This window comes from Tachyglossus aculeatus, chromosome 10, assembly GCF_015852505.1.
Source record: "Tachyglossus aculeatus isolate mTacAcu1 chromosome 10, mTacAcu1.pri, whole genome shotgun sequence".
NCBI lineage: Eukaryota > Metazoa > Chordata > Mammalia > Monotremata > Tachyglossidae > Tachyglossus > Tachyglossus aculeatus.
In genome coordinates, this window is record NC_052075.1 from 18,871,827 (window position 1) to 18,883,814 (window position 11,988).

The window sequence follows — 11,988 nt, forward strand, 5'->3', positions numbered from 1 at the left end:
AGCAAGGTGAGATGTGAATGAGGTGCTGAGAAGGAAACACATTTATCTGTTCAAGCAAATAACCTGCAAACACCTTGGATCTCCCTCTCCCTTGTTCTTGCAAGCATTTTTCTTAGGATAAAGGAATTTAATCCTTTAAAATTGGCAACGGCCTCTGGGTTCACACAAACTCCATTCCTTGACTACCCCAACCTTGGCAAAATTTTATTTTTGGGTTGTGTAACTGATTCTGCCTTCAACTCAAAAAAAAAACCCTACCCATTCAGAGCCTTCATTCTTTCCACCAGATTCTATTTTGCAGCTTTTAATACTTGCTGATTATTCTCTACAAAACCCATTGAAAACGGCCTCTCTAGACTAATCTCATTATGGGCAGGTGACGTCTGCTAATTCTGTTGTACTGTACACACAATAGGTGTTTAATAAATACCATTCATTGATGGATCAACCCCAGTTTACAGATGAGAAAACTGAGGTACAGAGAGGTGAAGCAACTCATGACAATGATAATGGCATTTGTTAAATGCTTACAGTGTCCAAACACTATACTCAGCACTGGGATAGATACAAGAATCAGGTCCAACCATTAGATGTCCCATGTGGGGTTCACAATTAAAGTGGGAAATGAGGAAAGTGAGGCACACAGAAGTTAAATGACTTGCCCACAGTCACACAGCAGACAAGTGGTCGAGCAGGGATAAGAGCCCCGGTCTCTAGGCCACTCAATCAATCGTATTTATTGAGCGCTTAGTGTGCAGAGCACTGTACTAAGCACTTATTGCACCTGTATATATGCATATATGTTTGTACATATTATTACTCTATTTATTTTACTTGTACATATCTATTCTATTTATTTTATTTTGTTAGTATGTTTGGTTTTGTTCTCTGTCTCCCCCTTTTAGACTGTGAGCCCACTGTTGGGTAGGGACTGTCTCTATATGTTGCCAACTTGTACTTCCCAAGCGCTTAGTACAGTGCTCTGCACACAGTAAGCGCTCAATAAATACGATTGATTGATTGATTCAATTGGTTTTGTAGAGAATAATCAGCAATTCATTCAATTGTATTTACTGAGTATTTACTGTGTGCAGGCCATTGTACTAAGCACTTGGGAGAGTACAAATACAACAATAAAGAAGCAGCGTGGCTCAGTGGAAAGAGCAGGGGCTTTGGAGTCAGAGGTCATGGGTTCAAATCCCAGCTCCACCACTTCATCATCATCATCAATCGTATTTATTGAGCGCTTACTATGTGCAGAGCACTGTACTAAGCGCTTGGGAAGTACAAATTGGCAACATATAGAGGCAGTCCCTACCCAACATTGGGCTCACAGTCTAAAAGGGGGAGACAGAGAACAGAACCAAACATACTAACAAAAGAAAATAAATAGAATAGATATGTACAAGTAAAATAAATAGAGTAGTAAATATGTACAAACATATGTACATATATACAGGTGCGGTTGGGCAAGTCATTTAACTTCTCAGTGCCTCAGTTCCCTCATCTGTAAAAATGGGGATTAAGACTGTGAACCACCTGTGGGACAACCTGATCACCCTGTATCCTCCCCAGTGCTTAGAACAGTGCTTTGCACATAGTAAGCACTTAATAAATGCCATCATCTTATTATATTATAAACAGACACATTCCTTGCTCACAGCGAGTTTACAGTCTAGCCAGTTTAACCCCAAAACCTAGCCATTTGGATTTAGAATTGGTGCAGGTATATGTACCTTTCTGGGATCTATGCAGTAAGGAAGGCTCAATTCTTGGATATTTGTGTGGAAGAAAGAGAAGGATATCACTTACCTATTAGGATTTCCCTGTATGGTTTCACTGTGGATCCAACACTCCGTCTATTACTGTTTGGTGGGCCGGCGCAGAACCGGAGATGCTGATGAAGGTAGCCAATTGGGGTAGCCACTTTGGGGGCAGGTGTGTGTGCCTCATGGAAGCTGCCTTCAGCTGTTGTTTCATTTAGCTTTTCCTCATCTCTGAGCTCAGATGGTAGCCCTCTGAGCTCGGAGTTCGAATTAACAGGATTGCCGGGGGTTGCCACCACAGCTGTCGCTGGGCAGCAGCGGGGCAGCTGGGGCAGCAGCGTTGCTCAGTGGAAAGAGCCCAGGCTTTGGAGTCGGAGGTCATGGGTTCAAATCCCAGCTCTGCCAGTTGTCAGCTGGGTGACTTTGGGCAAGTCACTTCACTTCTCTGGGCCTCAGTTACCTCATCTGGAAAATGGGGATTAAGGCTGTGAGCCCCACGTGGGACAACCTGATTACCTTGTATCCCCCCAAGTGCTTAGGACGGTGCTTCACACATAGTAAGCACTTGAACAAATACTATTATTATTATTATTACACAGTAGACAAGTGGCAAAGATGGAATTTTGACCTAGATTTCCTGACGTCCGGGTCCATGGTCTCTCCATTAGGCCACGCTGCTTCCTTATTTCTCTATCCCCACTACCTTCGCCCCAAGGGCTGCATTCATTCATTCAGTCGTATTTATTGAGCGCTTACTGTGTGCAGAGCACTATACTAAGCGCTTGACACAATACAGGCTGCCAACTTCCCTCAATGACCAGGCATTCACCCTGGACCAATCAATCAATCAATCACTAATAATAATGATGGTATTTGTTAAGCACTTATGTGCAAAGCACTGTTCTATAGTATTTATTGAGCACTTACTATGTGCTCAATAAGACTTTGTACTAAGTACAATACAGCAGAAATAGCAGACACATTCCCGGCCCATAATGAGTTTCCAGTCTAGAGGCCCAATTACACAATTTGTGCACATGCACCAGGGAAGCAGTGGGGCCTAGTGGATAGAGCGCGGGCTTGGGAATTAAAGGACCTGAGTTCTAATCCCGCTCTGCTGAGAGACCTTGAGCAAGTCACTTACCTTCTCTTGTCCGCAGTTTCCTCATCTGTAAAATAGGGATTCAGTACCTGTTCACCCTCTTACTTAGACTGTGAGCCTCACGTGGCACGGGGACTGTGTCTCACCTGATTATCTCGTGGGAAAGCAGTGAAGGTCCCAAACTAAACTTCCAACAGTGGGTTGGAAGAAGTGGGGATTGGCATAACATGGGAAAATTTAATTCCACCAATTGTCTGGGAATTGAAGTGGGCTCAGTTTAAATTCTCAAATCAGGGTTGAGATCAATCAATCAGTCCTTCCATGGTATTTATTGAGCACTTACTATCAGCAGAGCACTGTACTTAGCCATTGGGAGAGTCCAAAAAAATAGAGTTAGCAGACACACTCCCTGCCCACTTAGTGCTTAGTATGGCGCCTGGTACAGAGTAAGTGCTTAACAAATACCAGTTTCGTTTTTTTGTTTTTAAAAAGAGACTTCAAGTTTGATTTTGCTCAGGACCAATGTGATCACTGCAGACATTTACTCCTAAATGAGACTTGAAGATGGCGGAGATTCAGACGAGTTTCTATAAGGTAACCTAATAATAAGTAATGATGGTATTTGTTGAGTGCTCACTGAGTGCAGAGCACTGTACTAAGCGCTTGGGAGAGTACAATGCAGCAGAGTTGGTAGACTCATTCCTTGCCTGCAATAAACTTACAGTGTAGAGGGGGAGATAGACGGTCACAGAAATGAATAATTTCTAGATATGTATCTAAGTGCTGTGGGGCTGAGAGTAGACCAAATATCAAATGCAATGAACTTTCTCTTTGGCTCTTGTTGGACTTTGCCGACAGAGCACGGACTTTGAAGTCAGAGGTCATGGGTTCCAATCCCGGTTCCTCCAATTGTCGGCTGTGTGACTTTGGGCCAGTCACTTAACTTCCCTGTGCCTCAGTGACCTCATCTGGAAAATGGGGATGAAGACTGTGAGCCCCCCGTGGGACAACCTGATTACCTTGTAACCTCCCCAGCGCTTAGAACAGTGCTTTGCATATAGTAAGAGCTTAATAAATAAATGCCATTATTATTATTATTCATCCAGTCCGCGTGCTTTGAAATAAAGGCTTCGGATGGGGAAACAAGAACTTTGAGCTCGAGTGCTCCGAAGAGAGGTCATGAAATAGGAATCCTCTGATAATTCCGTATTAATAACTCTTCAGTCACACTGACTCAGTTTGAGAATAAATGCGTCCTGCAGGCTTAATGGTAGTATAGATGTTTGGTTTTGCTTTTGGTTTGTGACATCGCTCCACCTCCCCGAAGCCAGTTTAGCTATTGCCTTATGTGAACGATCTTTAAGCAGAAAGCCTAACTGTTCCTGCCCACTGTTCCTTGGACCACAGGAGGTGAGTTGAAAGTATAAAACCACGGATTTTCAATTCAATTCAGTTCCATCACATGTATTGAGCACTTACTGTGTGCAAAGCACTGTACTTGGAGAGTACAATACAATAATCAAGTGTCACATTCCCTGGCTGCAGTGAGCTTACAATGTAGAGGATGATTTGCCATGTAAATTTTGCCACTTGCATCAATTACCTGGTAAATTTCCTCATTTCAAAGTTGATTCTCCAAGTGAGATACCAGGCATGGTTCGGTCCTTCATGGAGTAACCCGTTTTGAATGTGAGTCATGCCTGCACCTGACATTGTGAGAAACCCTGCTAATCATTTGTATTTATTGAGCATTCACTGTGTGCAGAACACTATAATAAGTGCTTGGGAGAGTACAATATAACAGTAAACAGACACATTCCCTGCCCACAACGAGCTTGCCGTCTAGAGGGGAAGGCAGGCATTAATATAAATTTTGCATATTACTCTATTTATTTATTTATTTTACTTGTACATATTCATTCTACTTATTTTATTTTGTTAATATGTTTTGTTTTGTTCTCTGTCTCCCCCTTCTAGACTGTGAGCCCACTGTTGGGTAGGGACCGTCTCTATATGTTGCCAACTTGGACTTCCCAAGTGCTTAGTACAGTGCTCTGCACACAGTAAGTGCTCAATAAATACGATTGATTGAGTAACCCATTTTGAATGCGAGTCATGCCTGCACCTGACATTGTGAGAAACCCGGCTAATCATTTGTGTTTATTGAGCGTTCACTGTGTGCAGAGCACTATAATAAGTGCTTGGGAGAGCACAATATAACAGTAAACAGACACATTCCCTGCCCACAATGAGCTTACCGTCTAGAGGGGAAGGCAGGCATTAATATAAATAAATTATAGCTTTGGGCATATGTGTTGTGGGGCTGGGATGGGGGAAATGAGTAAAAGGAGCTAGTTGGAGAGGTGTGTAAGGGAGTGGAAGAAGAGAAAAGGAGGGCTTAGTTAGGGAAGGCCTCTTGGAAGAGACGCGTTTTCGATAAGGCTTTGAAGGTGGGAAGAGTCATTGTCTGTCCGATGCTAACCCCAAGTTCTTCTTGAGCTGGTACGATATACTCTCGAGCTGCTTAATACTCACTGGTGGTGCCTCTGTGTTGGCCAAAGGATTAAAAAAAAAAGAAAGAAACTATGCTACACTGTAGTACTTTCAATTATTTCTAATGCCTGGGTCATTTTTCTAGAACATCATTTTGTCCACCTCTCCGCAATTCCGCAAAAACTTCTGATGGTTGCCCATCCTTCTCCACATCCAGCAGCAACTTTAAGCACTCAATCTGCTCTTTTCTTCCTATCTATCCTGCCTCCTCTCCCTCTCCAACCCAGTCAGGACGCTTCACTCCCCCAACCCCAAACCACTCGCTAGGCCTAATTCTCATCTCTCTCATCCTCTCCCCTTGCTCACCTCCTTTCTCAAAGCTGAAACTCCCTCCCCTTTCCCCTAAGCAGACCACTTCTCTCCACATCTTCAAAACTGGGTCCAACCTAATTACCTTGTAACTACCCCAGCACTTAGTACATTGCCTGGCACATAGTAAGCACTTAACAAGTACCATAAAAAACCTTGCTAAATAACTCTCCTCTTCCCACTCCCTTCTCTCTCCCATCTGTGTTACCTAACTAGAACCCTTTGCTCCCTGAGCCCCCAGAATCCTCCCCCATCCCCTCCCTCGACAGCACTTAGGTACATATCTTAACATTGAGTTGCTTCCCCTATCACTAATATTTTAGTGACTGTTCTTCCCTGCTAGATGTATGTTCTTTGAGGGCAAGGGTGGTGATTTATTAACTCTATTGTACTCACAGGCCTAGTATTGTGATCTGAATAGAGAAGACCCTAAATACTACTGAGGATTGACTGTTAGGGTACAGGTGACAGTTTCTTCTTCAGGTATCAACCCCTCTGCTGAGAGCTCTCCCAACAGTCCTTCTGATGCCCAACCAAGTAGGAAGACTCACAACACTTCGCCATTTGTGCCTTTTTGGGCGGTGGGGTGGCCAAGAATGCAATCTGAACCCTAAATCAGCATCATGGTCTCTCCCTCTTTTCTAGGCACCAAGCACCCCTAGGTAAGTATAAAGGTGCGAGTCGATTCGCACACCCAAGTTGTCAGAAGTGCTTCTCAAAAATTTATGAAGTGTAAAAGGAAACAGTATGAGGTTTTGAAGTTCATTAGGCCGGGGAAACCACTTCCTCCTTAGTCACGTGTCTTGTGCTTCTCTCTTTTGCTCAGGAGAATAACACAGGAGGGAAGTGTGAAAAATGCACTTTGAATTCAGCTAAGGGAAAAAAAAATGCCCACAGTTTGAGCCATTAGGTATTTTCCATCTCTAACTCCTATGCCGGTAACTCAGACGAAGGAATGATTTTCTCAGGAACTATCCAGCAGCCAGTTCTAAGGAAAACAGGTGGCTCTATCAACCCTCCTTCTGCAGAGAGCTGCCCAGTGGACCAATTACCACTTCTTCTGAATTCAATAACTCCCTCCTAGAACACTGAATAGGGCGGATGAGAGGGTGAAAAGTCGATATAGTATTGAAGGTACTGGATTCTTGTTTGTTCGCAACACAAGTGGAAGTGCCTAAGTCTACATTCACCTAGGATTGAGAAGGAAGAATGATGAAAGAGGAATTTGAAGGGAGATAGCCTGTAATTTATCAATCCCAAATCATTCTGATTCAGCCTGTCTCCTTCCCTAGGGAGACCTTTCCCACTCCCCAAGAACCTCCAGTGGTTTCCCATCCACCTTCACATCGAACAGAAAATCCTCACCATCAGCTTTAAAGCTCTCAATCGGCATCTCTCCCTCCTACCTTTCCTCACTGAGTTCCTACTAAAATTCAGCCCGCACACTTTGCTCCCCTAATGCCCATTCATCATCATCATCATCATCAATCGCATTTATTGAGCACTTACTATGTGCAGAGCACTGTACTAAGCGCTTGGGAAGTACAAATTGGCAACATATAGAGACAGTCCCTACCCAACAGTGGGCTCACAGTCTAAAAGGGGGAGACAGAGAACAAAACCAAACATACTAACAAAATAAAATCAATAGAATAGATATGTACAAGTAAAATAAATAAATAAATGAATAAATAGAGTAATAAATATGTACAAACATATATACAGGTGCTGTGGGGAAGGGAAGGAGGTAAGATGGGGATGGAGAGGGGGACGAGGGGGAGAGAGGGGGAGAGGAAGGAAGGGGCTCAGTCTGGGAAGGCCTCTTTCATTCAGTCGTGTTTACTGAGCACTTACCGTGTGCAGAGGACTGTACTAAGCGCTTGGAAAGTACAATGAGCAATAAAGAGTGACAATCCCTGCCCACAACGGGCCACCTTTACTCGATGTCCTCTATCTCACCACCACCCCTTGTCCACATCCTCTCTCCAGCCCAGGAACTCCTTCCCCCTTCATAACTGATGGACTATAATCACATCTCCAAGAGGTCTTCTCCACCAAATCCCTCAATTTCTCCAACACTCACCCTCCTGCGCTGCTGATTCACTTGGATCTGTTTCCTTTAAACACGATAGTCACTCCACCCCTGCTGCACAGCACTTATATACATATAATAATAAAAATAATGACATTTATTAAGTGATTACTATGTGCAAAGCACTGTTCCAAGTGCTGGGGAGGTAACAAGGTGTTCAGCTTGTCCCACGGGGGGCTCACAGTCTTAATCCCCATTTTACAGATGAGGGAACTGAGGCACAGAGAAGTTAAGTGACTTGCCCAAACAGCTGACAAGTGGCGGAGCTGGGATTTGAACTCATGATCTCTGACTCCAAAGCCCGGGCTTTTTCCATTGAGCCATGCTGCTTCTCTACATAATATACATAATTTATTTTAATGTCTGCCTCCCCTGCCATAAACCGTAAGTTCCCTGTGGGAAGGGAAAAAGTACTCTCCCAAGTGCTTAGTACAGTGCTCTGCATACAGTAAGCACTCAGTAAATACCTTTGATTTATTGGTAGATTGACTTCCATTTTCAAGTGATCTTCAAGCAGGGAAAATGAAGGGTTTGGACTGCCTAGAGAAAAACAAGGAACTAAAGCAAACAAGCGTCCATTCGTCGTGGGGAGGGAACGTGTCTACCTACTTTGTTATATTATACTCTTTCAAGTGCTTTGTACAGGTCTCTGAACACAGTAAGGGCTCAATAAATACCTTTGATTTATTGATTGACCTGATGGCCTTAAATTTTCCTACCATGGTATGGGGTTCAGAGCTTACTCCTGTGACTCGGAGAATCCTAAATGATGGAATAGTCGGTGATAACAGCTAGCAAAAGAGAGAAACTAGGATGAATCATTAAGGAAGACTGCTTCCCCTTCCTTCAAAAATCAAAACCTCCTGGAAAAGACACCACATTCACCATTAAAAGTTTTGACAAGAGAGGAAGTTTTAGAAACTAAAACCACCATTTCCGAGCTCTGAACAGAGGATAACAGCTTTAATTCTCTCTTTATAACTTTGGACCCTCTAGTAGTCTTGACAGGAGATTCTTAGATGGCTGGTACTAGGTAAGATATTAGACTGAAAGGAAAGAAATTCTTGTTTTGACAGTTCAGACTTTGGGTGAGACTATTTATCCTTCCTGGAACTTGATTTCCCCATGTGTAAAAAAGTACCTGCTCCTCTCTCTACCTCACAAAGATGTGATCATTCAAGAATAATGGTATTTGTTAAGCATTACTGTGTATCAAGCACTGTACTAAGTGCTAGGATGAATACAAGTTAATCGAGTCAGACAAAATCCCTGTCCCACACGGGGCTCGCAGTTAGTTTTAAGTTTGTTTACGGAGTGCTTCGAACTCCTTGGAAAGTGGAGAAACATAAATACGAGGAAGGAGCTTTTTCTAGGACTCTTCTTTCAAGACCATTTATCACACACTCATAGTAGGTACTAAATACCACAGTTTTAAAAATAATTGGTAACACCTACTGTGTGCTAAGCAGATTGACCACAGGCCTTGTCCCAAATGGGGCTCATAGCCTAAAGGGGAAGGGGAACAGGTATTTTCTCCTGGTTTTTACAGATGAGAGAAGTTAACTACAGAGTCCTAGGGAATGCTTCCTTGGATTTATGTTCCTCCAATTCCCAAGGAGGTCAAAGCACTTTATAAACAAACTTATTCAAGTTAAGTGACTTGCTCAGAGTCACACAGCAGGCGGGGGGTCGAACCAAGATTAGAACCCAAGTCTCCTCTCAGGCCCTAGTTGAGTAGTTACACTTTCCAGCAACAGCAAGCAGGAAGCAAAGGTCATGGGATCTGGTGGAAGACTCACTCAGTCAGTCAATCAATCGTATTTATTAAGTCTAGCCGCCTTTACTCAGTCACTCAATCGGTCAGTCAATCATATTTGTTGAGCGCTTACTTTGTGCAGGGCACTAAGCACTTGGGAGAGTATCACAGAGCAATAAACTGATATGTTCCTTGAAGTCTAGAGGGGGTGACAGATACTACTCTAAATAAATTTCATATAGGTACATAATAATAATAATAATGGCATTTATTAAGCACTTACTAAGTGCAAAGCACTGTTCTAAGCACTGGGGAGGTTACAAGGTGATCAGATTGTCCCACGGGGGGGGGGGGGGGGGGCTCCAGTCTTAATCCCCATTTTACAGATGAGGGAACTGAGGCACAGAGAAGTGAAGTGACTTGTCCAAAGCCACCCAGCTGACAATTGGTGGAGCCGGGATTAGAACCCATGACCTCTGACTCCAAAGCCCGGGCTCTTTCCACTGAGCCACGCTGCTGGGGCTGGGAAGGGGGGGATGAATGAAGGGAGCAAGTCAGGGCGGTGCAGAAGGGAGTGGGAGAGGAGGAAAGGAGGGCTTAGTCTTTCTGAAAGATTTGTTGGGCAAGAGGCGAGTGGCAGGTGGATGGAATTTCCATTATCAGAGTGGCAGCGTGGCTGAAGGACCTGGGTTCGAATGCAGGCTCTTCTACATGTCTGCTGTGTGACCTTGGGCAAGTCACTGCCCTTCTCTGGGCCTCAGTTACCTCATCTGTAAAACGGAGATCGAGTGTGAGCCCCATGCGGGACAGGGACTGCGTCCAACCTGAATGACTTGTATTTACTCCAGCTCTTTAGAACAGTGCTTGGGACATGGCATTAATTATTATCCCTTTTGGTAGCCCTCTTCATTTTTTTCTTTCTTTTTCTCTTTCCACGGGATTCTTTCTTTGTCTGTGATGAGGGTTTCCCTTCTTCAGGCCTCTCCTCTAGACTGTAAACTCGCTGTGGGTAGGGTATGAGTTTACCAACTCCGTTCTATTATACTCTGCACACGGGAAGCATTCAGTAAATGCCACTGATTGATGGACGGATCGTTCTTGGGGTGCAGGAATTCACCAACGTTTCTGGAACACGAGCTCAATAACCTCTAGACTGTGAGCTAGTTGTGGGCAGGGAATATCGCTGTTTATAGTTGTCCTTTCCCAAGCGCTTAGCGCAGTGCTCTGCACACAGTAAGCGCTTAATAAATAAGATTGAATGAATGAATGCACCTGTAGACCAGCCCTTTTCTCCCAACCAACTGCCCCAACATCCCATTCTAGAGCGTGGGGTCATTAGAGAAGCAGCGTGGCTCAGTGGAAAGAGCCCGGGCTCGGGAGCTAGAGGTCATGGGTTCTAATCCCGTCTCTGCCACTTGTCAGCTGGGTGACTTTGGGCAAGTCACTTGGCTTCTCTGGGCCTCAGTGACCTCATCTGTAAAATGGGGAGGAAGACTGGGAGTCCCACGTGGGACAACCCGATCACCTTGTATCCTGAACAGGGCTTTACACGTAGTAAGCGCTTAACAAATGCCGTCATCATTATGATCATTATTATTATTTTCGACAGCCGCGCCCGAGGATTGATTCGCCCGACGATTCCGCCGCTTGAACGGAGGGATCGTCTCGTGCCTCTACTGCACTGCGACCCCTCCCAACCCCCGGCCCCCGCCTCGGAAATAAAACCACTCAACAAAACAGGCGGGAGGTTGAGACCACAAGCTACAGAGGCTGGTTTGGGGTGGGAGCTGAGGGTCCCAAAAGCAGCTGCTTTAAAACAAGCAAACCACCAGTCTTCAGGGGCTCCGAATTGAGACTGCAACTCATGGGGAGAAGCAAGGCTACATGAAAATACTTTGAACTGGGTATTTTTTCAACATTACCTAGAAGTTTAGTTAAGGAACTAAACTAGTTAAGTGGACGTCAGAGGATCTGGTTTCTAGCCCAGGCTCTGCCACTTGTCTGCTGGGTGACCCTGGACAAGTCATTTAACTTCTCTGTGCCTCTGTTTCCTCATCTTTAAATGGGGATTCCATATCTGTTCTCCCTCAAAGAGCAGCGTCGTCCAGTGAATAGAGCACGGGGCTGGGAGTCAGAAGGACTTAGGTTCAAATCCCAGCTTGGCCACTTGTGTGCTGTGTGACCATGGGCAAGTCACTAAATTTCTCTGTGCCTCAGTTCTGTCATCTGTAAAATGGGGATTAAGACTGTGAGCCCTATGTGGGAAAGGGGCTGTGTCTAACCTGATTATCTTGTAACTACCCCAGCACTTAGAACAGTGTCTGGCACATATTAAGTACCCAACAAATACCACAATTATTATTATTATTCCTACTTTGATTGGGAGTCCCATCTGGGACAGGCACTGAGT